Source organism: Petaurus breviceps, unplaced genomic scaffold (assembly GCF_028583685.1).
Source record: "Petaurus breviceps papuanus isolate PSGF00001 unplaced genomic scaffold, PetGlider_PUasm1.0 78, whole genome shotgun sequence".
Lineage (NCBI taxonomy): Eukaryota > Metazoa > Chordata > Mammalia > Diprotodontia > Petauridae > Petaurus > Petaurus breviceps.
Window position 1 is genome coordinate 9,114,757 of NW_027186502.1, and position 27,760 is coordinate 9,142,516.

General features: G+C 35.0%; 1 protein-coding gene and 1 non-coding gene across 2 annotated transcripts in view; both read left to right on the forward strand.

Moving 5' to 3' along the window:
• The window catches only part of PDE3A (phosphodiesterase 3A), a 359,573-nt gene that overhangs the window by 27,950 nt on the left and 303,863 nt on the right, over positions 1-27,760 (forward strand). The window lies entirely within an intron of this gene.
• LOC138175682 (U6atac minor spliceosomal RNA) lies at positions 2,971-3,096 on the forward strand. The gene has a single exon (XR_011172067.1). It is a non-coding gene; the product is annotated as a U6atac minor spliceosomal RNA (small nuclear RNA).

A 27,760-nucleotide genomic window follows, 5' to 3' on the forward strand; every position in this document is an offset into this window, starting at 1 on the left:
GTGATTTTGAACTAGCAGTGACTGTCAATATAATCTAGTTTATCATTTTAAGAGGAGGAAAAGAAGTTAAATAACTTGCCCAAGGTTTCAGAGACAATAAGTAGTAAAACTACACCTTGAACTCAGGTCTGACACATCTGGCACTGATTCTGTTACAGAATTTGGCCTACTTCCAATTCTCTCCCTGGACTTTGAGATGTTGCTGGAGTAAAGTGAGATAGGAAGAAATTCAGGCTAGTGTTGATAAGGTGCTAAGTCTGAATCCTCAACTGCAGTAAAGGAGAGAAGACTGTGCTAATTTGATGGACAGAAGTTGTAAGATTGCCTTAAAAGAACAGCCTCCAATAGTATCTTTTCCTCTCATCAGATTGCACCTTGGTAGCCTCTGGAATGTATGAGTTTTTGAACTTTAGTTCTTTACATAAAATAAATGTTAATTGCATTCCAAAGTCTAGCTTCATGCTGATCAGATAAAGACTAAGCAGAATATTTAATCCCTGTCTAAAGAATGATAATTATTTCATTTTAGCCTTTTACAATGAATTAAGCTTGTGTCAAATACCAAGACAATTGAGGGAGAAAAATCTTTCCTCGTCAATATTACTTTTCAGATACAAGTACAAAAATAGCCTTGGGTGTATTTGTTCATCCAAATAATCTTATTGACTATGAATGCATTCCTGAATGAATTGTGAGCATATAATAATGAATTAATATAGTTTCTAATAAACCTTACCACTTAGAAGTTTGAAAGCTCATCTTTGAGAAATTACAAAATAACTTACCTGTTGTAGTTTGCTACATACTCAACAGTATGAAAGTGTTTATGTTTTTAAGATGCCAATGCATTGTCTGTCATTGATGTGGAAGTTCCCTGCAATAATGCAGATTGTGACAATCCATGCCTTCCCCATCTCTGTGACTTTTGTCCATTATTTTGCCATAAATATACCCTAGGGCATCCATTAAATGTACAAGGGACCTTCTACACTTCTTCATTACACTGATGACAACAATGGGACCCATGGGATGCCCAAAGTTATCCTTTACTCTTGCTTCATGACTTATTTTTTTTTACTCAGACATTTCTTTGACATCTTTTTATGGTTCTTTTTTATAGTTCCTTATTTATTTGCCAAGAGTGGTGGCAACATATAATATATGCCTCTCCATTGACCTCTGATTGATGATACCCTTTTTTAACTCTACAGTGTATTGTCCCAGAACTTATAGCCATACTACATCACTAGCGCTGAATTGGTATTTAAAACATGAACCTTCATTTTGGGAAAAAGCATTTGGAATCATTTAGGGAGCTCAAGGAAACTGGTCAGTCAGCTCTCCTTTTCCTATTTAATTTTGTACTTGATTTGCCCTTTTTCATTGTTCAAGGTATATGTATTGATGGGCATGTTCTATAAGTTGTTCATCTAATGATACGTCAAAGTCTGGAAAATCAACATTCTTTATTTATTTGATTTTTCCTGCATGAATGGTTGAACCAAACTCTCCATGGTTATGTATCTCTTCCAGGTGGCTCAGAAACATTATGTGATTTGATGCAGCCACAACAATATCATTTACAAATACGAACATCTGGAGGATATAATAACCTATAGTGATTTTTTTCTTCAATTTGGACTGTCTTCTCTCTCCTACACAGGAGTGATAAACAGTCTTGACAAGCCTATATCTCTCTATTTTATGCCTTGCTTGACATTAAGGATCAAAAGGTTGTTGAATAAAATCCTCTCTCTTATCTTTAAAGAATTATAACATGATTTGGAGAGACTTTAGGCAGGTATTTGTTTTAATATTTATTATTTGAATAATATTTGATAAACAAAATAACAGACAAATGATTTAATCAATAACAAATACATTAACAATCATGATAATATTTAATAATCTTATAAATTGTAGTCTGTTGTGGAATATCATTTCAAAATCCTTTCTGTTCCCTAATAATACCATTATCAGGGGTGCCATTGATAAACACACACATATGCATATGTTCCCATAAAAATTAATATAAATGAGAAGAAAACAGTCATCAAAATTAGATAGTGGTAGGTTTTGTAGATTTTCCTTTCTTCCCCCCTTTTTTAAACTAATAAAAATCACCCCCCCATGCATTTGCAATCTCACTTTGTGATTGTGTCACATGCTTATAATTATGTTGCTTTTCCCCAAAGTTCTGCTGTATGCATATTCAGTCAGCTTCAGTGTCAAATATTCTCAGTCTTTGTTCTCTTTAATGCCACTTCTAGCTCTTCACTTAACACATCTAGGAGTATGATGCTAGTTCATATTTTAGCTCCATTTCCTTTGACAGTGAAAAGAGTTCTTCAGAAAAATATTTTCAGCTCTTTCCCACCTTTCTCCTCTTCATCTGCCTCCTTCCAGCTTTACCTTCAAGTTCCCTCAGAATGACTTTCTTTAAATTGAATCTCTCATCAAGATTTCTTTAAAATTGGTTTTGCCTTCCACCGCTGCTTTCCCTCCACTTCTTTTCTCTGTCTTAGGAGGTAATACTCCTCATTGTCTTTTCTCATCAGTCTCTGTCTTCTAGATTTGTATTTAATCTGTTCTCTAGAAAGTCTGACTGTACACAGACAGCTGATTAAGGAAGGGCTACTTCAGTAATGAATTGTTTCCTGTCCATTGTAATTCATTTCCTTCTTGTCATCTCTCCATACCTATGGATTCACTTTCTTTTCTCAAAAAACATTGTTTATGATGTATAGTCATGAGACTTTGGGGCAGTATATTAATTTTGGGGCCACTTTCATTTCTTATTCCTGATCCATATCTTCCAGCATTATTCCCTATTCTCATGCTTCTCTTTGCTTTGAAGACATGTTGGTTTAATTTGGACAGACTTTCTATACCTCGTCATTTTCTTCAACAGATGATGGCTAATAAGCCACACTTATTTTTATTTTAGGCTTTCTGAAAACATTTGTTATTGTGTTATATGAAAGGAGAGAAAGTTAGCAGTCCCCTTGATAAGGATGGAAGAGGTCCTAGTGGCCTTTACAACACATATACAGTTAAGGCATTGCCACTTACTCTGTGGCATCTAAGCATGTTTGGGGCGGTTAGGTGGTGCAGTGAATAGAGCATCGGCCCTGGAGTCAGGAGGACCTGAGTTCAAATCTGGCCTCAGAAACTTAACACAAAAACTAGCCATGTGACCTTGGTCAAGTTATTTAACCCCAATTGCCCTCCAAAAAAAAGCAAAAAAAAAGAAAATATTTGTTATTAATACTAGAATATAAAATGGCCACATGTCCTATGAAGTAACATTGACTTTAGATGTATCATAAAGTCAACAGCTCAAGTCCTTCATTTAAATTTTTAAAGGGAACCTATAAGCCATTCTTCCAATTAACTGTCATTTCTTTCTATCTCCTGGATTTGTACAGTGAGGATGTCAAAATTTCTGTGATTCATCCCCTTTAATAGTATGTTCATTTGTTTGGTCACTAGAGAAGTATATGTCACCTTCAGAATATCAGTAGCTAAATTAAAATGAATGTCTTTCTGAAAACCTCTTGATTCTTAAAGACCTTCTGCCCTCTTTTCTATCACCCTAAGAGCTGAAGGAAGCTGAATGGAAGTAAAGAAACTAATGCACTTTCTTTTCTATGGATGTAGAAATCAGACTATATGACCAACCTGCTGGTCATGAGCTTTTCTATACTTAGCTAGGTTTGTTCTTGGAAAGCAGACTCAGGCTACCGCCAGGAGTATGCTTGAAGCTTTTCCAGCATGGTAAAACTAGCCAAACCTTTTACATTGTTTTGGAAATCCTGGAGTCACCATTTCTGTGCTATGGTGAAGCATCACACAAGGAGTTTCTTGAGGTAAACTAACTTTCTATGATTTAAAAAATTAGGTTTTGAAAACATGACAAGTTTTGTGTCTACTACATATCTCTACTTCCTATGACAGTATATTATATTTATGGATGCACACATTTTTCCCTCATATTGTTTATAATAGCATAAAAATACATGTTCCTTTCATGTAAAACTGTAATTGGTATGATAGAATAGGGAATGATGATGTTATTTCTGAAAAGTTTTAATGGTTGCCAGAAAATTATTTTTTGTAATTTCTGGGAAGTACAGTAGTATCCACTGGCTACTTGATGATGAAATTAACACTGGAATGTTATTTACATGAGAGATTTGAGAATATATGCAGTTCTTTTGACTTTTTCAGTTTTTTTTGTTTGTTTGGAGGGGGAAAGGCAAGGCAATTGGGGTTAGGTGACTTGCCCAAGGTCACACAGCTAGTAAGTGTAAAGTGTCTGAGGCTGGATTTGAACTCAGGTCCTCCTGATTCCAGGGCCAGTTCTCTATTCACTGTGTCACCTAGTTGCTCCAGACTTTTTCAGTTTTAGGGGAAATTCATGTTAGATGTTTATCAAAAGCTTGCTTGTGCAAGGTGCTATGCTGAGGTAATATAAAACATAATTTTTACTCTTTAACGACAAACTAATGGAATTTTAAAAAACCATTTAGTGCTTAAATTTAAGAATCAAAGTTGATTTTTATTGGAAATATTTATAAATTTCGCAATTTCCCCCAAATTCTTGTTGGAATCTAGAGGATGTGTGTGTGTGTGTGTGTGTGTGTGTGTGTGTGTGTGTGTGTGTGTACATTTTTAACTCTAACCCACAAGCACACTAGAAGGTCAGGTTCTTAGAGTGAGGAAGGCTACATATTCCCTTTAAAATTCTAGGGGCAATCCTGAGGGGTTGGGAATGTTTATCTGCCATTGGAGCAAACCCCTATTCCTCTGTGCTTTTCCCATTCTTAACTGGCAGTCCAATATCATTTAACCAATAAACATCAATTTCCTTTGTAAAGCATATTTTTATTTATTCCATTAAATATTTCGCAATTACACATAAACATTTATTTTTTAAAATGTTGAGTTTCAAATTCTCTTCCTTCCTCCCATCCCACTCCCCTTCTTTGAGAAGGTAAGCATTTTGATATTCACTATATATATGAAGTTATGCAAAACATATTTCCATATTAGTTATGTTATAAAAAGAAAACGCAAACAAAAAATCCAATAAAAATAAATTTAAAGAAAAACTATGTTTCAATCTGTATTTAGAGTTCATCAATTCTTTCTCTGGAGGTAGATAACATTCTTTTTTTATCTTGGGTCCTTGGGAATTGTCTCGGTTCATTGTCTTGATTAGAGTAGCTACATCTTTTACAGTTGATTATCCTTATAGTGTTGTTACTATGAACAGTGTTCCCCTGGTTCTCCTCACTTCATTTTGAATGAATTCATATAAGTCTTCCCAGGTTTTTCTGAAATTATCCAGTTCATCATTTTTTTTTTAAGCAATTGGGGTTAAGTAACTTGCTCAAGGTTACACGGCCAGTTATTTCTGGGTGTGGTGCTGAGTGTCTGAGCCCGGGATTCGATCTCCAGGTCGTCCCAACACTGGAGCCGGTGCTCTTACAGTTCATCATTTCTTAAAGCACTATAGTATTTAATCACAATCATATACATCAATTTGCTTTTACAAAGGACTACTTGTGGCAAATATATAGCAAGAACATAAGTTAAAAGAAAGACCTGGGCTCATGCTCTTTTGCTATACTACTTTGGTCCCTAGGGATAGTGGGATTAAACTTAAAGTATTTCCTACATATCATTTATCCTATCAAATTCACTTCTACATTTGGCATTACCAATGGATGAATCATTGTAGTTCCCTCTTAGCTCCCATACATTGATGCGGGGTCAAACAAATTACTAAGGACTTCACTTTTTTTTAAACCATATTGATTTTCTACAGATAACTGATATGTGGCATAGACTTTGGTTACTGGATCTCTGGTGACTTGATGTTATGATCTTTCAATGTTCATAAGATCTTGGTTGTCTCCAATACTCATTCTAAGAATAAACATAGAGGCAAAAAACAGAGGTGTGTATTAATGGGATTGCATGTTGGTCCCAAGTGGGGAGGGGACCTGAGATCTCCTCTGATGCAGTGGCTTACAGTGTCTCTCTCTAACTTTATAAGAAACCAACCAAGCAGGAAAGAGGAAAGGGCTCACTTTGGGTGGTAAGTACCTTTTGTATACACCTTTGTTCTAGATCAGCAACCAATCAAATATCTCTCTCTATCATTAGGTTAGCAGAGCAGAACTAGTAATAAAATATCTGCCCTTGCTCCAAAAATCATGTGGGGAATTGCATCAATCAAACATGCTGTACATGCTAATGAGAATGGGCATCATTGACTAGGCCTTCCCCACTCCTGTTGGATGTTTCATAAATCCTTCTCTCAAAACATGATGTGATTCTTTCTTTAAAATTTATTTGAAGTTAATCTTCATGTAATTTGGCAATAGTTCCCTTAAAGAAACATTGTGTGTGTGTGTGTGTGTGTGTGTGTGTGTGTGTGTGTGTGTGTGAGAGAGAGAGAGAGATCCTTCTGGTGTAGCTTATGGACCCCTTCTCAGAATAATGTTTTTAAATGTAAATAATAAAATGCATAAATTATAAAGGAAATAAATTATAATGAAATAGTTATCAGAATGGAAAAAAGTTCACAAACTCTAGGTTAAGAACCCCTGATTGAATTTAATATTTATAAATGCACCCCCCCCAAATTATGAATTTGACTTTTAGAATGTGATGCAATTTTTAATATGCATGTAGTATACATATCAGATTACCAGTGGTTTTCTGAGTTACATATGTCTGGAAGTGAATTTACTTTGGAAACAGGTTATAGTAACAGTAATATAGAAACCTATTACCTACCCTATAATCAGCTGTAGAGTTGTAAGGATCAAATTTGTAAAGTGCTTTGCAAATTTTAAAGCACCACATAAATGTGAGTTAGTATTAATATTATGGAGTAGCTATGTGGCACAGTGAATACAACATGGGGCTTGATTAAAACCCAACCTGAAGACACTTACTAGCTGTGTGACCCTGGGCAAGTCACTTAATCCTGTTTGTTTCAGTTTCCTCATCTACAAAATGAGTTGTAGAAGGAAATGATACACTGCTTCAGTATTTTGCCAAGAAAACTCCAGATGTAGTCACAAAGATTGGACACCACTGAAATGACACAACAGCAACTGCAAGATACAGACCTTAATAGTACAACTGTTAATATCTTACTGTTGGCTTTTTCACATTTTATTTTGTATACAAGATAGTTCCATTTTTGAGCTAGGTGACACTGTAGAGGTTTTTCTAATGTAGAATTTGCTAAAGAAGAGTTGAGCAAAAGTTACTTAAAGTGGAGTTATGTAATTGCAATCTGAAACATCAACTACTGGTTTCTACAGAGAAAATCATGTAAAACTTAGCTTTCTGTCTTCCCCCCATTCTTACCTTATTCCAAGGGCTCCTTTTCCAAAGTCCATCTTAGATATATTTCCAGTTTTATATTTGAATGTTAATGGAAAATAGGTTTTGATATTTTAAATTTTGTTTTAGATTCAGCTTTCCCAGAATAATTTTATTCCATATCTATAAGATACATGTGTGTAAAAGTCTGGTGACCTAGTGCCCTCATTTTTGTGTCTTGTAAATCTTATTTTTTCATTATTCAAAATGTTTATCTTTGCATTCCACAGTGAAAACTGTAAGATGCCCAGATGTTTTTTTTGTTTCATTTTGAGAAAAAAATAAGTACAAGACTTTAAGACCTCAGAATTCAAAAAATAAACTAAGATAAAACCAGACTGAGCCAAAGTTGTTGAGTAATGAAACTATCTCAATTAACATTTTAAAATCTAAATAACTAAAATAATAGGATGCAATTAAAAAACACACTAACCTTGGAAAATATCTACTTTAATCATTGCTGTACAAATATTAATTTTGTTGCCTAGAACTACCCATTTTCCTTGGATAAGTTTTTTTGAAACATTAATGTACAGAAAGTATTCATCTTGCTCTTATTTTTGTTTCTTTTACTCCATGTTTTAAATATGTTCTTTCAGATACCCCCGTACTTTACAGCTCCAAATTTAACTCAACTTTGAATATATTCAAAGAGTTTGTGATTCTATCTTAATAGACTTAATTCCAAGGGAAACTTCATCCCCCAAAACCTCTGTGGAGTGAAGCAAGTGATACTCTTGGCTTAGGGGATTGACAGTAGCAGCAAATCTAGTTAGAAGTTAGATGGAGAACTAGTGAGAAATGAAAGGTGGGCCATTTCAGCCTGGCGCAGAAACAGGAGAGAAAAAAAGAAAATGGGAGTAATACCTAAAGTTTCACCATTCTGAGGGGACTTTGGTGACAACTGTGGCAAGAAGCAGCCCTCTAAAGATCTGCTTAGAATTTCAGTTATTTTTGTTTGCTATTGCACCCAGAAGCCTGTCTCCCTAGGTTATAGCTTTGCTCTGAAGCTGCTACTTCCAGGATTATTGCTGCTGTGTTGATAGACCAGGAGGTAACTAAGCAGAGAGACGGTTCTTCACATTGATTTTTTAAATACCTATTCATGGGTACTTGTATGCTGTTACTGTTGTGTATTGGTAGAGGGTATTTGGGGGGGTGTTGGACTGGTGAAGTGGTTATTTTCTGATTTTAATTTAGTTATTTACCTGGAATTCTGTGTTTAAGGACATGTCCATTTTGATTTATAATGATTTCACCTAACTTATTCTGTCTTATAGGGTATGGTTGTGTGGGAGTAGAGGTTCATAAAAAAAATAAAAACCAACATTTAATGATGTGTGAGCAAGCGTTTGAACAGATGTTGAACTCAAATGTGTCATGTCATTAAGAGCAAGAATTTGCCTTGGGATTCTTTCTATTGGAAAGACCTCTATCTTCTGGAATTGAATGTTTTAGATTGTGACTGAGTAAACATTTCTTCCTGTACTGGTATAACTGACTTAAGGAAATGCATCACATGGTAGTTTGAACTTATGAAAATATATTTAAGGAAATTATTTTTTTAAATTACTGATTCCATGTTGGTGTATTTATATACTCTCAAGACTTCTTGAACTAAATAGTGGGAGTTTCAGATACCAAAGTTAATAAGTGTTGTAAACTCCCTTAAGAAGCAGCATTCTTTATGTTAGCCTCAAGAGTTACCTAGGAGGTGGGAAAACTTCAGGACCTTTGCCTTTCCAAGGCCCCCTTTTAGAATTTTCAGCTTAAAATATGTTTCAGTTCAATAAGCCTTTTAAAACGGCCTACTATGTATTTATCTCCAAAGCCTAGCAAAGAAGAAAAATGTTATAATTCCTGTCCCCAAGGCATATACTAGCATAAGCTTGTGTACAATGATAAAATTTGAAATGTAATAAGTAGAAATCAGAGAAGGATGAAACAAGGAGGGATCCCTTCTAGCTAAAAGGGTTTTGAGATCAGCGAGGGAGCAAAAAAGGCTTCATGGAGAAGAAGGTACTGATTGAGCCTGGACACAAAGAAAGAGAAGGATTTCAATATGTGGGGATATGAAGGGAGTTTGTTCTGAGTATAGGGGCAGTATATGAACGTGTATAGATTTGAGAGAGAAAAGGATAGGTTAGAAACAAACCACATAGTACACAGAAGTCCAGGCTAAGATATTTTATGTTTGTTTTTTACTTTTAATTTATAAAATCCTGTAGATAAAAGAGATATTAGTTTCTTTGGTCCTATATCCTATTAGGAAAGGTCCGGCTGATACACCTGTGTCCCTCTGGAAGAGTTTGATTTTTAGCTTTGTAGTCTATGGCAAAATTCATTTACAGATTGAAACTCATCCATCTGGAAATTGAACTTTGGCCTTTCCCTATTTCAGGTAAGATTATTTCTTTACAGGATTGATTAAAAAAATTTTCAACATATTGGATCATATGGAGCTGAAGGGGCCTTAGACACCATCTAGTCCAACTTTCATTTTTTTTGGGGGGGGGGGAGTGATGAGAAAGCAGAAGTGAAATAACTTTCCCAGGGTCACAGCAGAATTTGAGTTGTACAATTGGGTTGTGAATCTATGTCTTCTAATGCAAAGTCTTTTGTTTATTCTATTACTACTGCTTCTGAGAATTTTATTTCCTTTCTAACCTCGTATAAATCACTATAAGGATATCTGAGATTTACATGGCACTTCCAATCATTTGATCTTCACGACTCTGTGAAATAGGTGTTATTATTTTTCTCCTCCTTCAAAAGAGGAATCTGAGGCCGAGAGAAGTTAAGCGACTTATCTTTGGTTGTACAGCGAAGTAAATGTCTGTCTGAACTAGGGTTCAGACTCAGGATTTTGTGACTCCCAAATCCAGTACTCTATCCAGCACACTATATAACTATTTAAATAAGATGAAAAGAAAAGAACAATACATTTCTGACATGATCAGTTAAATATGAAATGGAACTTTTATTTTTAGTCCATCTTTTCCTTATCTGCTGATTTAAAAGTCTGGAAACATCCTTGAAATTAAACCTACAGAATATTCAGTCACTTTCTCATTTAAGATCTGATATTTTAGAGAAAGTAGTATTTGCCTCTCCCTGTCATTTTTATTTATGTAGTCCCCCTCAGATGTATTTTGACTTTGGTCTCTGTTTTTCTCATTCAGAATCACTTCCTGCTTTCATGTAAGTTTTTTCTTAGTTCTCTGAATTTTTTATATTTTGTCATTCCTTAAGGAGTAGTAACAGATACATTCACATGCCTTAATGGGAGTTGTTTACTCTGCCAATCATTGGGAACATATTTTGTTTCTAGTTTTTTTTCATATGTTTCAAATAATGCTGCTATCAAGATTTTTTGCATATGTGCATCTTTTTTAGTTTTTTGAGCATACAGCCCCAGTAGAATGAATTTTTATTGGGACAAATATAAAGTTTTAATTCATAAATACAAAAATTGTGCTTGGTAGCTTATGATACCATGATTGTTTTGTTCATGGTTTTCTACAGCTTCTGTAGCCAGAGTTTCTCATCTCAGATTTGTTTGTCTCATTTATTTTTGTCTTTAGAAAGGATAGATATATTGCATTGGCCTTGTCCATGCCAAATTCCAGAATACACAATTTCAGTACTCCCTCACTACCATGAATTAATTTAGGTGTGGCTTAATATCATGAACCTAGAACTGTAGGATACCTCAACCATTGGTCCCAACTCCTTTCTGTAATTGAGGAAATTGAGATGCTGGAAAACTGAGTTGAGTAGGAGGACATTAGGGAATAGGCTATAGGGACCAGATCTGAATCCAGGTCCTGTGCATGTAGAGAAATTCAATGCTTGCTATTGTTTAGGTGCCCATTGAGTACTCCACAAGCTTATAAAAAATGGTGATAACAAAGTATGAAATCTTAATGTAATTGCCTGAAATAACACTTTTGACATTAGTTTAATGCGTAGTAGTAGTTTTGTATGTTTTAAAGAGATGAACTTTTGAAAATGCTAGTAGCTTGACTTTTCACATTCTGTAGGGCTTTGTTGGTTTTCTATCTGGTCCTTGAAGAAAAAAAGAGGTATGACAGATCCATTATGAAAGAGACACCCAGAGTGTGGTAAAAATCCTCATTCATCACAAGTTCTGTTTTCGTTGTGGGTTTATAGTTTTTCTAGTTTGAAACCCATTGGTTCGTATTAACATTTTCCCTTTATTCTAGTTCTTGTGTTATTAACACTCTTCTTTTTATGACTTGTCCAGCACTCCTAATCAGTTAGCTATCTTGAATGGCCACTCAATTTGTATTTCTAATCCTTGTTTTCTTGTTCTGTCTCCTGTTTTGCTTCTTTGCGCTGTTAACTGGAATCTTCTTGCCTCTTCCTCTTCTCCTAAGGAGCATATGTGAGAATTTTTCCATTTTCCATATATTTTAAAAATAAATCAAGTGCCATTCCAAGTATAAATTTTAATAGTTTCTCTCATTCTTGAGTAAAGTATATATTGGCTTTACTTAATGAGAAATAAGAAAATGGTAAACTTAGAAGTGTGTGTGTGTGTGTGTGTGTTGTGTGCGTGTGTGTCTGTGCTCATGCACACATGGGGGAGGGGAGGTTATCTTATGTTTTTATTCCATTACTTGAATACTTCATTTTCCAGATAAGAACAATTTCATTTCAGTCTACTATTGACGTCAGTTAAATGGGAAAATTCAAATAAAACTTGATTAGATTTTTTTCTGATGTTAATTAACAATGTGAACTTTTTGCAGATGTCTTTTTACTGAACAGGGCTGCCATATATTAATATTATGGTAATTAAAATTAGACTGGCCTTTTAGTTTTGAGGTGGGTTTTTCCCTTTGTTTTAGATTAAGAAAACAAACAAATACATCATTCATTTTAGCCTCTTGGGTGGGTTAACCCAGATGGTTTTTGATGCATAAACTATGGCATGCTTCTGTTGTGTGATGTAAAGATACACCTAGGTACAGATTCCTGGGAAAGAAGTCCCATATAACCCACATAACCCACTCATATAACCTGTCTACATTTCCTTATGGAGAAATGTTGTTGGTCTATAGCACTACATTATTTACATCTCATTTTGCATGTAGTGGTTTTCACAAAACCATAAGGTTGGAAAGTATCATGTATAATTCTTTTATACCTCTGTGTGCTTTCAGAAGGGCTGCAGTAACAATCTCATACATGTGCTGAAAGATACTGATGCACCTCTTAATTCTTAAACTCAGCCTTCTGAGCTCTTCTTATGCAATTACTAACAAGTTTTATCTCAGGAATAAATGTAGAGTGTCCTATATTTGTTTTCTTTACATCTAGTCAAGTCTAAATAGTATGTTTGTGAGAGTTAGCTTTCTGTTTGCTGAAAGTTAGAATGTTAGACCTGACTCTCTTCTGCTTTTAAGCTTTTCAACTAGTTAATTAATTATAGATTATCTTTTAGAATTTTAACTAGTCATTTGGCTACTTAGTTATTTAGAGTTAAAAAAATATTCTTGACATTTACATTTTCTGTTAATTAATATTAATTCCTGTGTCCAGATTAATAATCCTGGATTATGGCGCAAGACTTTATGGCCCAAACTCCTAAATCCCAACTGTTAGCAATCTTGAATGACCACTCAATTTATGTTTCTAATTCTTATTTTCTTGTTCTCTTTCCTATTTTTTCTTCTTTGCACTGATAACTGGAACCTTCTTGCTTTCTCCTCTTCCTCTAACTAGTAGACATGAAGAATTTTGGAGGCAGTGGATAGAGTGGCTGGGCCTAGAGTCTAGAAGACCTGAGTTCAAATGCGACCTCAGACACTCACTAGCTATATAACCCTGAGTAAGTCACTTAACCCCTGTTTGCCTTTATAGACTGGAGAAGGAAATGGCAAGCCATTCTAGTATCTTTACCAAGAAAACTCCAAACAGGGTCATAAAAAGTTGGACTTGACTGAACAACAGCTAGCTCTTATCTTATTTTCCTAGACTGTATTGTAACAGAAAATGGAACTAGTCAGGAGCTTCATCTTCATTCTTCAGCTCTCCATTTCTACCTTGAATAATTTTTAAAAAAAGTAATTCAAGTGACTAGTTAATCCCTAATCCCTGTAACCTGTAGAGACAAGCAGGAATGCAAAAAATCAGTTATGAATGGAGTAGAATCAGAAACCTCAAAATAAAACACTTTTCTTTAAGCAGGTGGTGAACTGGATTTAATCCACAAGCATAGTTTGTCAACTATTAGTTTAGCCAAAGATATGATCTGATATAGAATATTCTGTGTGAAAACCTTAAATCTTAATCAAGGTTATCTTACTGTTATTAGATTATAGATTTCTTGAAGAAAGAGGCTGTCTTTTTTTATCTTTTTGTATCCCCAATTACAGTTTTCCCTAGAATCTACTACAGTGTCTGGAATATAGTAGGTACTTAATAAATGTTTATTAAATTGAATTATCTTCAACCAATGTATAGGATATGATAATAAAGATTTTATAAACATGGAAAAATAGGTATATGATTTGGTAGTTATTGATGTTATCTCTGCAGTGCCCTTTTTTTGGCTAATAAAAGGTTAAGGTTTTTTTTTCCAGGGTTTTTAAAACCTTTTTTTTTTTTTTTTACATCTTTATTCATTTTCAGTACAGTCAAAATTAAATCATCTCTAGCATAGACCTCTTCTTTGTAGCCTCTGTCTATGCTTTTCCCTTCTTTGTTTTTTTTTAAGTGTTGTATCAGCAATGCCATTTCACAATGCCTATGGAAATTACAGATATGCTGATATAATTATCCATCACAAAATACATCAGGCTTGCTATATGGGGGAATAAGCTAGAAAAATTATTAAAATACCAAAAGACTGAGTCCCAAAACCAGAAAGTGAAAGCCATCAGAGTAGTTATGACATTGGCACAGGTAGATAAAGCACCCACATTCTCAAGCCTTTAAAATAGAACAGGCTACCTCAGGCAAAGGTCCTCCTCTCCCCACTCACAGCACCCACCCAGCATCCAGGAAGCGTGCTCCCAGCAGTTCCGGCCCCTGGTAGTCCTCAGCAGGAGTCCTTAGCAGAAATTCTGGCTGACTCAAAAAGGGCTTCGCGCTGCTGCTGCTGCCACTGCCTCTGCTGCTGCTGCCGCCACTGCTAACCACTGCAGGAACTCTAGCTTGACTTCCACTTCCTCTTGCTCCACCCCTTCCTGCTACATCAGCAAGTCCAATGGGGGGCATGGAAGATCTTTAAATCCCATAACCCTTACAAGTGTCTACTTCCTTACATTTCTACTTACTGATACATTTCATTGGGGAATGTGATATTAGGTCCTAAATGTAATGACTGCAGCATCACTGATGAAGAAAGTGGTTTGTTATGGAGCTGTTGCCAAGTCTTTTTAGTTATTTGGTATGTTTATTCTATTTTACTCTTTGGAATGATCTGATTTAGTTGATTTCCTTACCAAACTTTCTCTAAATCTGCTTTTTGCTCCATGGTTTAGTGTTTTATGAGGTAATAGTACTTTTAGTCTTCCACCATTCTTTCTCTAAAAAGGGGAGGCAGGCCATAGTGGATTGAGTGCTGAACTTGGAGCTAGGAATACATGGGTTTATGCTTAACTATTAGCTACTAAGTGTGTGACCCTGGGCAACTCATTTAATATTTCTCAGCCTATTTCCCCATATGTAAAATGGAAATGATAATAGCATCCACCATCATGAGATTCTTGTCAGGAGCAAATTAGATAATATCTGCAAAGTATATCGCAAGCATTAATTTACTACATAAATGTCAACTAGTTTACAAAGTTGTATTTTGAGCCTGTGTTACACTTGCCTGACATATTTTTTGTGAATAGAAAGTAGATCATGTGTTTGTTTACTGGAGCAGCTTTTTAGGTTTCTGTGTGGTGGAAATATATTTTTATTAGTTAAACTTGTTTAGGAAGCAGTGATTGTGTTTGTCTATTTTTTTATTCTTGACCCATTTATCAGTAATAGAAATACCTTGTTTAAATAGGTCAATTTGGAGTTTCCTAAAATGCTTACCATATGTTCTCATTTTTATTCTTTCAGTGTGGTAGCAATTTTGATCTTTGCTTTAACAAGTCAGTGGTCTAATTATGTACACAGGGAGTTGATTTGGAAATGACTCCAAGGCAACGTGATACACCAGAAACAGTGCTGCATTGGGAATCAGAGGACCTGAGTTCTTATTCTATTTCTCTTACTACCTGTGTGACCTTAAGCAAGTCACTTAATCTCTGTGGGCTTTAATTTACTAGATAGATAGTTTTGGGGGTTTCTTGCAGTTTTAAATTTAAGATTATATGGTTCCCAGATTGATAGGAAATAATTGCATTCAATACATACAGTGTGAGTAGCAAGCATAGTTCTGTACTTAGTCAAGGAGACTTTAGTCCAACCACTACTTTCAGATATCTAGTAACTGTGTGACTTTAGAGAAATTACTTGGGTTCTCCAAGCCTAAACCTCAATTTCCTTAACTGTAGATGGCGATAATATTAACACCTACCTTACAGCATTGTTATGAGGATCAAATGAGATATATATATATATATATGTATATATATATATATATATATACATGTATACACACACACACACACACATACTCCATAAATGTGAATTGTTATGATTTCCTGTCAAACTTACCCTTGTATTATTTTTTTCTGACACTACTTGGTGCTCGCTATACCTCCCGATTATTTTCTTGGGGAAAAAAAAGCATTTATGATAAGTAGATGTGAGCTTATGATTCTTTCAGCCTTTCTTATTTCTTACCTGTGAACCATGTTTTCCAAATCTTCCCTTCCCTGCTGTATTCCCTAAGCAAAGGCATTGATGTTACTGAGTATTAAAGCATGTTTTGATTTAATTTGAAGGGTTTATCCAGCTCTTAATTTTCCTACCTCCTTATCCTCTGCAACAGATGTTTGAACATAAACCCTCATTATTTTCATGGTGGTTTTGAAAATGTTAATCACTGAAAACTACAATAGGATATGACCAAGTGCTCCAGGAAATGATTTCTTGTTGCCTTTTGACACACTGTAAAACTGCCCCCAGTTCCCTTATTTGCCTCTCCAAGAAGAATCTGTGGGCCAATTTTGTTTTCTACTTGCTTTCATCTTCCTTTTTTACTTCTTGTCTCCTATACAGTGAAAATATCAAGGTTGTAATGATTTCCTTCTCTAGAAGTATGCATACTTGTGTGTCACTGGGGAAAAGATCTCATATTTAGAATATTGACAGTGGAACTAGTGTTTATAGATTGTCTAAAAATTTGATGATTCATAGAATTCTTCACTATCCAAGGGACTTGTGAGTGGCCACTGTTCTTGTGGCATGGGCAAGATAGGGAAGTCAGTCTTTAAAAAAAAATCAAACAATAGACCCTCCATGGCCTGGTTGGGCTTGCTAGAGTACATGATCTACTTTAATAACTTTCAAGAACCCAAGATCACCCTCATGACATAGTGGGGCATTGGAGTAGGATATTGGGCATATTTTATGTTTTCATTTAAGGCATTTCAATGTATTTTTATTTTTTGGCCTCAGATTTTCTTTGGTAGTAAATGTTAGTCCATTGTTATTCATGGCTCTGTATAAAATGATATCTAGGAATAGAAGACATGGTTCTTGACTTTAGGTATCATATATTTTGCACATATCTACACACTTGGGATTCACTGCTATTCATCTACTAGACTGTGAAAAATACACATACTTAAAACAGTAATGTCTTTTGTTTGAATATTAATCATTTCCAGATATAACATTCCCCCTCATCTTCCATCATAACAAAGACAAAAAGTAGTTAAGTAAAAGCATCTCACATGTGATTCGGGATAAAGGATTTTATTGGGAGCAAGATAAAATCAGATTATAACCATATTTAGGTGACCATTATGTGTTAAAGTGGTATAAGAAAGTTTAGGGGTATTAACTTTTATTTTGTCTTATGGGACATATTTCATAAGCATTTTAATGACAATATTTTGCATTTTCTAAGCTTTCATAGCAATTTATATATCTAATTATATTTTATATTCTATCTTATATCATATTGACTATGATTACTTTATGTATGCAGCATTTTATAGTTTTAAAAATGTTTTTCTCATGCTTTCTATCTATAACCTGTCTTTTACACTAGACAGTTCATTTCAGAGGTGGAGGGAAGTTCTTTATTCATTTGTCAATAAATAGCTGAGTACTGTTAAGAATACAACAAATGAACAAAGTAATGAAGAGGCAGGATGGGAAAACTATAAATAAGTTATATCTACATAGATCTTGATGACATTATCTTTAACAAATTCATTCTGGCAACAATTATACCCAATTCTATGCTACTCATCTGTTTTCTTCAAAATGGTTGAATGCACCTTCGGGTGACCTTATGTAAATCATATAGACATTTTTTGATAAGTGTTTCTTCATCTAGAAAACGACTAGCTTTTAACTCTCTTGCCCAAATTCTCCTCACATAGCTCCATTTAAAAAAATCACATTTAAGAATTCTCAGTGAGCAAAAACTATTTTCTCTCCTTCCTTCCCTTCCTCCCATTGAAAAGAAAAACAAAAAAAAACTTGTAAGAAATATACATAGTGAAACAAAACAACATTCTCACAGTTGTGTGTGTGTTTATGTGTGTAATCAGGAGGTGGGTTGCATGCATCACAGGTCCACTAATATTGGGTCTCATTTTATTGATGAGAGTTCTTAAATCTTTCAGAGTTGCTTTTCATTAGTATGTTGTTATTGTACAAATTATTTTCTTGATTTTACTTACTGTCCTCTGTATCACTCCAAATAATTCTTCCCATGTTTCTCTGAAGTAGTCTTCATCTTCTTATAGAAAAATAGTATTCCATCATATTTATATATTGTAATTTGTTAAGCCATTGTCCAGGTGATGGGCATCCCCTCAATTTATAAGCCATCACGAAAAGAACTGCAATGAATAGTTTTTTTTAATAAAAGGATCATATTCTTTGACCTTCATCTTATTCTTAGATAAGTCATATACATATGTTTGGAGCAGCTAGATGGCTGAGTGGATAGAGTGCTGGGCTTGGAGTCAGGGAGACTTTTCTTTCTGAGTTTAAGTCTGGCCTCAGATATTTACTAGCTGTGTAACCCTGGGCAAATCATTTAATTCTGTTTGCCTCAGTTTCCTCATCTGTAAAATGAGCTGCAAAAGCAAATGGCAATCCACTCCAGTATCTTTGCCAAGAAAACCACAAATGGGATCATAAAGAGCTACACATGACTAAAAAATGGCTGGATCAAATACATATGTCTGGGCACACACATGTGACTATTTAACAATAGCTTATCCTGAAGCCAATTCTGATTCTTTTCATTTAAAAAAAGTTTGTACAAAATGATCATGTTACTGCTGATTCTTTTTCATCTTCTTCCTTGTTCTCCATCATAGCAATATACTCTCAAAGAATAAACCAGTAATGTAATCATCTATAGCTTCTAGTGTGTTTATTCTTTCTGAGATTTTTATAAAAGCAAAGGTCAAAATTAATTAATATTTAAGCATATTTGTACTTCAGTTTCTTCTTTTCCATTTTGTCTGAGTTGTTAGGTGTTCCATATTATTGCAATGGAAAACATAGTTTTTCTGGAAAGTAGAATTTATTCAGCTAAATGCTTTTCACTTTATAACAGTCTCATTCAAGAAGAATGTGAGCAAGGAATGTGACCCCTGACAGCTTATGATCAATCAATTTTGTATTTTTTCCTCATAGTGTTTTAGAACAATTTATGTTTTAATTATCTTTAGTCTAATCCCCCACAGTCAGCTTATGATGGAATTTACTTGTTCTTAAAAAAATAAACAGAAAATTAAAGATTTCTAAAAATGTGAAGTGACCAAAATTATGATTATTCTGAATTTAACAGAAGTAATCATGAAATCCCCTATCAGACGGTTCAAACTGAATATCCTTTATCTCATGCATACAATACAACTCTTCTGTCTCCTTGACCCCTACTTTACCTGCTTCCCTCTTACAAATCTCTCTCTGTTACTGTTGAGGGCACCATTGTCTTTCCAGCCACCTGGATTTGCAACTTCAGTCTTGTACTTGATTTCCCACTTTCACTTACCTATTATGATAAAGATTATTCCATAAAATTACAAGATTTTTAGTTGGGAGGGACCTCAGAGATTATATAATATAGTCCAACCTGCAGCATTCTTTTAAAATGATCATCATTCTACTACTTGAAGGCTTCTAGGGATGGCAGACTCACTGCTTGCCAAGGAAGTCTATTCCAATATTTGACAGCCTTAATTGTTAGGAAGTTTATTCTTTTCTAGAATTAAAATCTGCCTCTGCAGACTCCACCCATTGTCCCTCCTCTGAGGCCAAGTTGAACTCAAATCTGATTCTTCTTCCATGTGGCAACCCTTCAAATATTTACAGATATAAATTATGGTTTCTCTACATTTTCTCATTTCTAGGCTAAATATTCAATTTATGTCAAATGCCATTTATTGAGCATACCACGGTGCTATAGGTGATGGGGATGCAAAAAAGTAAAATGACATTGACAAGAACTTGTTTATGAGAGTAGATCTGAAGTTGTTTCAGGCAGAGAACAAGGAATGAGAATTTGTATATTTTAATGATGGTTAAAATCCAGAAAAATCACGCATTGAAATATAAACTTTTAATTATACTTAAAATAACAGCCAAAGAATATGTAAAGTAAACTTCATGATGTCCTAAAAGAATTATTCTTTCTTGTGAAGTTCCTGAAGGGCAATTTAAACTTGTCCATTTACAAGTAGTGATAAATTAGCATTCCATTTGGGTTTTATATGGAGTCAAGCAAATACTCATCACGAATAGTAGTAGCAAAAAAAAAAAACTGGAAACAAAGGTATGTTTGATTGTGGAATGGCTCAATAGATTGTGGTATATGAACTAATACTTTTGACAGTAAGAAATGATGACTATGAAGAATTCATATAAACAAAGGAATGTTAACTTATGTTAACTGATTCAGAGTGAAGTAGAACTGAGGCAACAATATATACAGTGAACAGAATAACAAAATGAAATTGACCCTATGTAATTATCTTTTTTTCCTTTTTGGAGGGGGAGGGCAGGAACATTGGCATTAAGTGATTTGCCCAAGGTCACACGGCTAGTAAATGTTAAATGTCTGAGGTTACATTTGAACTCAGGTCCTCATGACTCCAGGGCCAGTGCTCTATTCACTGCGCCACTTAGCTGCACCCTCTGTGTAATTATCTTGATCAAGTTTTGCCTTTGAGAATAGAAGAGAAAAGGTACCCCTTTCCCTTCTTTGTAGAAGTAAGGGTGTATGGTTGTGAAGTATCGTGTATACTTTTAGACTTGGTTGATGTACTGGTTTTGCTGAACTTTTTTTTTTAATTTTGCAATTATAGAAACCTTGCTAGCTAGGGGAAAGCATAGAGGGACATATTCAGGAATGGATGTAAAGTAAAAACAAAATATATTAGTAACTTAAAAAAAAGCTAATGAGATAATGAAAAATTTTAAAGGATTAAAATGCTATTCTAGTAGATTTTTCAACCTGACATAGTTTCACATATTGTAAAAGTAGTGACTTGGCTCTCTACTCTTGAATCACTTTCCCACTTCTAACTTTACTTCCAAGTTAATTCTTCTGCTTACTTGGCACCTTTCCTATCCTTTCAACTAACCCACTGGCCACTTTCCAGAAAAATTCTAGCTATCAGTATTTATACAGTTTTATTATGGTATCCATGAACAGGAAGAAGTAACAGGAAAAGCTTGAGAATGAAATGGCTAATTTGTGCACTGAACTATCTAGCAAACGGACTTGTATCTGGCAATGATTTACTCCTCCACTTAATAATAATAGCTCACATTTCTGTGATGCTTTAAGATTTATTAAGCTCTTCTGCATAGTAATCCTGTAAAGCAGCACTGCAAATATATTATCCCTATTTCATAGGTGAGTAAATAAGACTCTCAAAGGTTAAGGCATGGTCATACAGTTAGTACGTTTCAACCCACACCACCTGACTCTGAAGTTGATACCATGACCTCATTTCCAGGAGCTTTACTATACAGTCTACCGCATTCACTCCAAACTCCTTTGCTATATACCTCTAAGACCTCTGTTACCTGCCTTTATCCTGTCCTATCTCATTTCCCAATGTAAAAGGCCTTGAATTATATTTTCTTTTGGAAATATCTTTGTCTTGCTGGATACTGTACAGTGCAGACCCACTTGAAGATGAGGAAGAGAGGATTGATTTGTCTTCTTCAAGCTAATAAACAATATTGATTCTATACTCTCTTTCCAAATCTTTGCATTCTTATCTATCAATACACAGTTTGGGTATAAATGTTTCCATGAAGCCTTTCACCAGAAACCTTTCCACTAACCAGAAGTATTTTTCCTTTGTCTTTTTCTCTCTTCCTCCTTCCCTCTTCTTTCTCTCTTTTTCTTCTCTTCTTTCTGTCATTCTTTCCCTCCTTCCCTCCCTCCCTTGATTCCTGCCTTTCTTCCTTCCCCTATGTGATTACTCTTTCAATATTTAGTATAATTATTTGTCCTATGCACATGCCTTTTCTTTATTAATAGTAATCTGTTTAAAGATGTGGGCCTTGTCTAATTAACATTTTAACATCCTTGTCTTAACATAATGCTTTTTGCTAGTAGACCTTGGTAAATGTTTCTTGGTTTGAGTTGATTTGGTAGACTTAGGATATGTGGGAGAACTGGGAGACCAGCTACCCAGAGTGGAAAAAGTAATTCATCTTTCATACAGCTGTCAGAATAATCCTCCTGACATGTAGGTCTGACCATGTCACAGTGTTGTTCAAAAATCTTGTACTATGTTGAAAAAGATAAGCTGCCTTAAAAGAGATTACATTCTACATGGTGGTGGTGATGCAGATTCTGGTGGTGGTAGAGATACAACCTGAATACAGATAAATAAATGCTGGTTTTTGTGTGGGTTATATTTATTAGGGAAAAGGTAGCATTAGCTAGCTGGTGTGGGCGGTGGCAGATAGGTCCCGTGTGGAAAAGGTTACATGACCTGAACCTTGATTGAAGGTAGGAATTCTATGATGTAGATGTGGGGAAGGGGGTACAGCCTAGTTTTTTGAGGACAACCTTTGCAAAGGCATGGGCACTGGAGAGGGAATGTTGTTTATAAGAAACAGTGAGAAAGCCAGCTTGCCTGGAGTGTAGATTGTTAAAAATTCTGGAAAGATGCCTTGCAACCAGTTTATGAAGGACTTTAAGTGAATGATAACAGAGTTAGCATTTTTTCCCCTAGAGGCACTGAAGATTCAGTAAGATTCTGTGTCAGGCCTCTGCTTCAGCAATATCACTGTAGAAGCTGTGCAAAGGATGGATTGGACAGGGAAGAGATGATAAGGGCTTGAACGAGGGTGGTGTCTGTGTGGGTGAAGAGGAAGAGGGTTGCTAAGGAGGCAGAATCAGCAAGATTTGTCAACTAATTGACCTCAATGGAGAGAGAGTTAAGGAGGATATTGAGTTTATAAACCTAGGTGACTGGAAGAATAGTGGTTAACTGGAACTTAACTGGAAGTTTGGAGAGAATTAATTACCAGGTTGTTGGGTAGCTTACGTCAACTTGATCTCTATTTCAATCCATTTATCTTTATTGCACAGATAACCTCTGATTTATGAGTACAAAATGGATCATAGAATTTGCTTAAAAATTAGAGGAAGTTTAAACATATAAAATGGGTAATTTTTAAGCAAATTCATGCCTTATCTATAACAAATCATTGATGTAGTAGTTACTTCTGTTAAAGGTCCATCATAATCATTTTTTGGTAATGGGAAGAATTAGTGGTGGTAAAAATAATGATAGCTCATGTTCACATACTGCTTTAGAGCATACAAGGAGCTTTCTTCACAATAGCCCTGAGGGCAGTTAATGCCTATTTCTGCTTTATACATCAAGAAACAGAAAGATGAAGGGACTTGCTCTCTGGGTTCACATAGAATCAAAGTAGAGACTTGAAGATTGGTTACATTGTGCTAGTGCTTTACCAAATATTGGAGGAATAGTACTAGAGGGAAAGAGAGAATAGTTTTCTTTTATCTCTTTAGGACAATTTAGAGGACATTCTCTAGATCATTGGAGGAAATTGTGCTTAGGTTGTAATATGAACTGATATAGGTATTACCCATATTAATAAGACAGGGAGCCATTGAAGTTTTGAAAAAAAAAACTACAAATGTAGAGCTAAGAAGGGACTTTAGAGATTGTTCGGTGTAACTCCTTCGTTTTATAGAAGAAACTGAGTCCCAGAGAGGTTATAGGACTTGTTTAAAGTTTTGTTGCTAGGAAGTAGAACTGGTATTCAAATCTCAGTCTTTTTGACTCCAAGTGTAATACATTTCTCTCTATACCATTCTGCTTCCCCTAAAACAGGGGTGGGGAACCTGTGGCCTTGAGGCCACACATGGCCCTCTAGGTCCTCAAGTGTAGCCATTTGACTAAATCCAAACTTCACAGAACAAATACCCTTAATAAAAAGATTTGTTCTATGTAAGACTTGGGCTAAGTCAGAAGGTTGTACCCAAGGACCTAGAAGGCCACATGTGGCCTTAGTGGTGCAGGTTACACACCCCTGCTCTAAACTATTGTGAATACCTATTTTCTAGAATCACGGGACTAGAAAGAACTGAAGAGATAATCCAGTTTGTTCCATTTTCCTCCCCCCCGCCTTCATTTTGCAGATGAAGAAAACATTGAGGAAAATAAGGCAAACCAGATGATTTGCCCTAGATCAAATAGCTTGAACAAGCCAGGACTAAAACTCAGGTTTCCCAGCTCCCAATCCATATGTTCTTTCTATTATATCATACTGATTCTTTTTGCTTTCTTGTCTGGATTGGGTTATAAATCCTCAAGGAATAAGGATTTGATCTTTCTATAGTATTTATACCTTTGAGCAAGTGAAATAAAGTGTTAAGCCTTCACTGTTAATTGGATTGAATTAAAGTATATTTCTTTTCCTTAAATTAAAAAATATTTTTTGTAAAATGGCAATTATTTCGATCTCTTCAATTTTTTAAAATTAAAAATAAATGTTAAAGACTAGGTCTCTTCATCTCATTCTGGAAACAGAGGGGCTCCTTTTGGGCCTCACTACCAGTCATCAGGGAAACTTTGACCTCTCTTTTCTGGTTTAGGTCAGTTCACTCCTCTTTAGGCAAACTGGTGAGCCCCTCTTCTTTGGGATCACAATCTTGATACCAAACTTAGTGAGGACACTTGATCAGTATAAGCTACCTTAACTTTGGACTCCTAAACTTAGAAATATGCTAGCCTTAGGCTACCTGGTAACTGGGATTTGCCCTGGCCATCCTTTTCTCTTTTGAATTTTTTCAACAATTTCCCTCCCTCACAACATATAGGACCGTCCTTTCTTTGTCCTTTTCTTTGCCTCTCCCTTCTTCAGAAAAGTTTAGAATTAGCAAATATGTGAAGCTTTAGGGTGATTATTTTAAAGGAGTATCAGAAGAAGTGAAAATGATTCTATCTTGACAGTACGGGGACTACCTGTTTCTTAAGACCTAAGTGAACCTTTATTTTAAATTTCTAATAATAACTTGAATAAAGAAATACATATATATATATATATATACACACACACATATATAATAACTGATATGTTAATGTCCCTCTGATGACCCTTTTTTCCCTAAAAGAAATGTCTTTTTAACCAAACCTTAGAATTTACAGATAGTTATGTGCTGTTTTCTGCCTTAAAAAAATCTTGCTCATTGCAGACATTTCCCTCTTACCCTAACCCACACGCTTTTCTCACACTTTGTGTGTGTGTGCATGTGTGTCGTTAGCATCATTCATAAGTGTGACAGAACATGGGAATGATTGGTTATTATTGTCACGCCATAATTCATCAGAATTCTTTCCCCATAATTCCAAATGCAAGGTGTTTGCTATGAATTAAATGTACCTTACAACTTAAATAAGTCACCAGATTCCTTTGTATACTTCCATTTGGTATGTGCCTTGTAGCATGACAAAAGTACCAGCAGCATATCAGAGATAACAAAACAATGAAAGAATATTTCTTTCCCCTAGATTACAAAGGGTGCTAGACATCAAGTCAGGGGGACACAAATTCAAATCTTGCCTTTGATATGTTTACCAAAGGCCAGCCTGAGTCTTAGACAATTGTCTAAGACTACAAGGTGTAGACAAGTTCTGTTTGCCTCATTAAGGGGAATTCCCATTGGTAAAACCATGGGATCATAGATTTAGAGCTGGAAGGAACCTCAGAGGTCATTATGACAAGTCAAATCCCTTCATTTTACAGTTGAGATGGCTGTGACCCATGCCCTTGATCTGTTGATGTAAACCTTGAGGACTCACCATTGGGCTCATTAGGTCCTGTGTTCACTAAGGATTATAAGATGCCCAATGCTAATAATTGGAAGGAAGGTCAAGGGAAGAAAATTCAAGGGATAGATGGAGAAAGAATGATGAGTGGAAGTTAATAAAGGCTAATAAACAATTAACTCTCACGTATAGTAGATTGCATGGTAGGTGATAAAAGCTCCAGCATGGGTTTGCTTTGCCATATCACAATAATAAAGCTGACATTTATATGATAATTTGCTGTTTAAAAAGTACTTTACTTACATTATCAAATTCAGTCATACCAATTACCCTGTTAGGTGGGTATTATTATTCCTGTTTTCCAGAAGAGGCAACTTTGCTCCATGTGGTCTGACTTGGAAAAATTCACAGAAATACTAAACAACATAGCCATGACTGAACACAGGTCTGATGTTTTTACTCTGACTTTCTCTCTTTCTCTGTCTTTTGCTATCCCCCCCCTCCTCCCTCTCTCTTTCTCCCCTCTCCCCCCTCTTTCCTTTCTGTCTCTGTCTCTGTTTTTCTGTCTCTGTCCATCTCTCTCTCTGTCTCTCTCCCTGACTGATATAAATTAAAGCTCTTTCCTGCTTCGGGTATGATGTCTGAGATATGAAAGGAGATTATCAGATATTAAGTACTAAACTTTTGAGAAGCTCAAATTCAACAGGCTTTACTTTGGTAAATTCCAAACCTCTGTTCTCTGGAAAATTGTTAGGCATCTGGGCAGAGGACTATCCAATAGACAAATGCTATACTGAAATAATCAATTCTGAATGAGATCAGAATTACATTTCACAATCTTTGGCCATAAACAGATAAAAACCCAGGATAATAAGACAGAAACCAAAAATTCTTTTGACAAAGACTACAGAATTTGTTTTTCTGTCATTCAGCTGTTAAATAAATATTCATTAAGCATAAAAAATTGTGGTAGGCACTAGGAGAAATAAAATTGTAGACAAAATGCAGTTCCTTTCCTAATTTTTTCTTATCCCCCTCATGTCCTATCAGCTCAAACACATGATGGTAAAACAATATCATATCATATAGTAGGTATACTACTATTGAAAAGCAAAACATTGAAGTGAGAGGCTGTTAACAATCTAGGGGAGAGAAAGAATTTTGTGAGACTCCTTTATTTTTTCAATTAGTTTATATAATATTGGGATTAATTGTTTCTTAAAAGTTTGGTAAAATTCACTTGTAAATCCATCTGGTCCTAGGGACTTTTTCTTAGGGAGTTCATTTATGACACACTTAATTTCTTTTTTTTTTTTTTCAAGACAGGGTCATTTAAGCATTGTATTTCCTTTTCTGTTAATCTATGCAGTTTGTATTTTTGTAAGTATTCAGCCATTCCACTTAGATGGTCAATTTTACTAGCATATAATTGTAAAAAATAACTCCGAATAATTGCTTTAATTTCATATTCATTGTTGGTGTATTCAACCTTTTCATTTTTGTTAATTTGGTTTTCTTTTTTTTTAAATCAATGGTTTCTCAGTGTTAAATGTTTTTCTCCATAAAACCAGCTCCTAGTTTCATTTATTAGTTTTTCTTTTACTTTCTATTTTATTAATCTCTCCTCTGATTTAATTGAAGATTTTTAATTTGTTCTAGTTTCTTTTTTTTAGTTGAAAGTCCAATTCGTTGACATCTATTTTATTGATCTATTTAGAGATATAAATTTTCCCCTAACTGCTGATTTGGCTGTATCCCACACATTTTGGAATGTTGTCTTTTTGTGTCATTCTCTTTAATGAAATAATTGATTGTTTCTATGATTTCTTCTTTGACTCATTCTTCTGGATTAAATTATTTAACTTCCAATTACCTTTTAATCGTTTCTTCCATAGTCCTTCATTTAAAGCAATTTT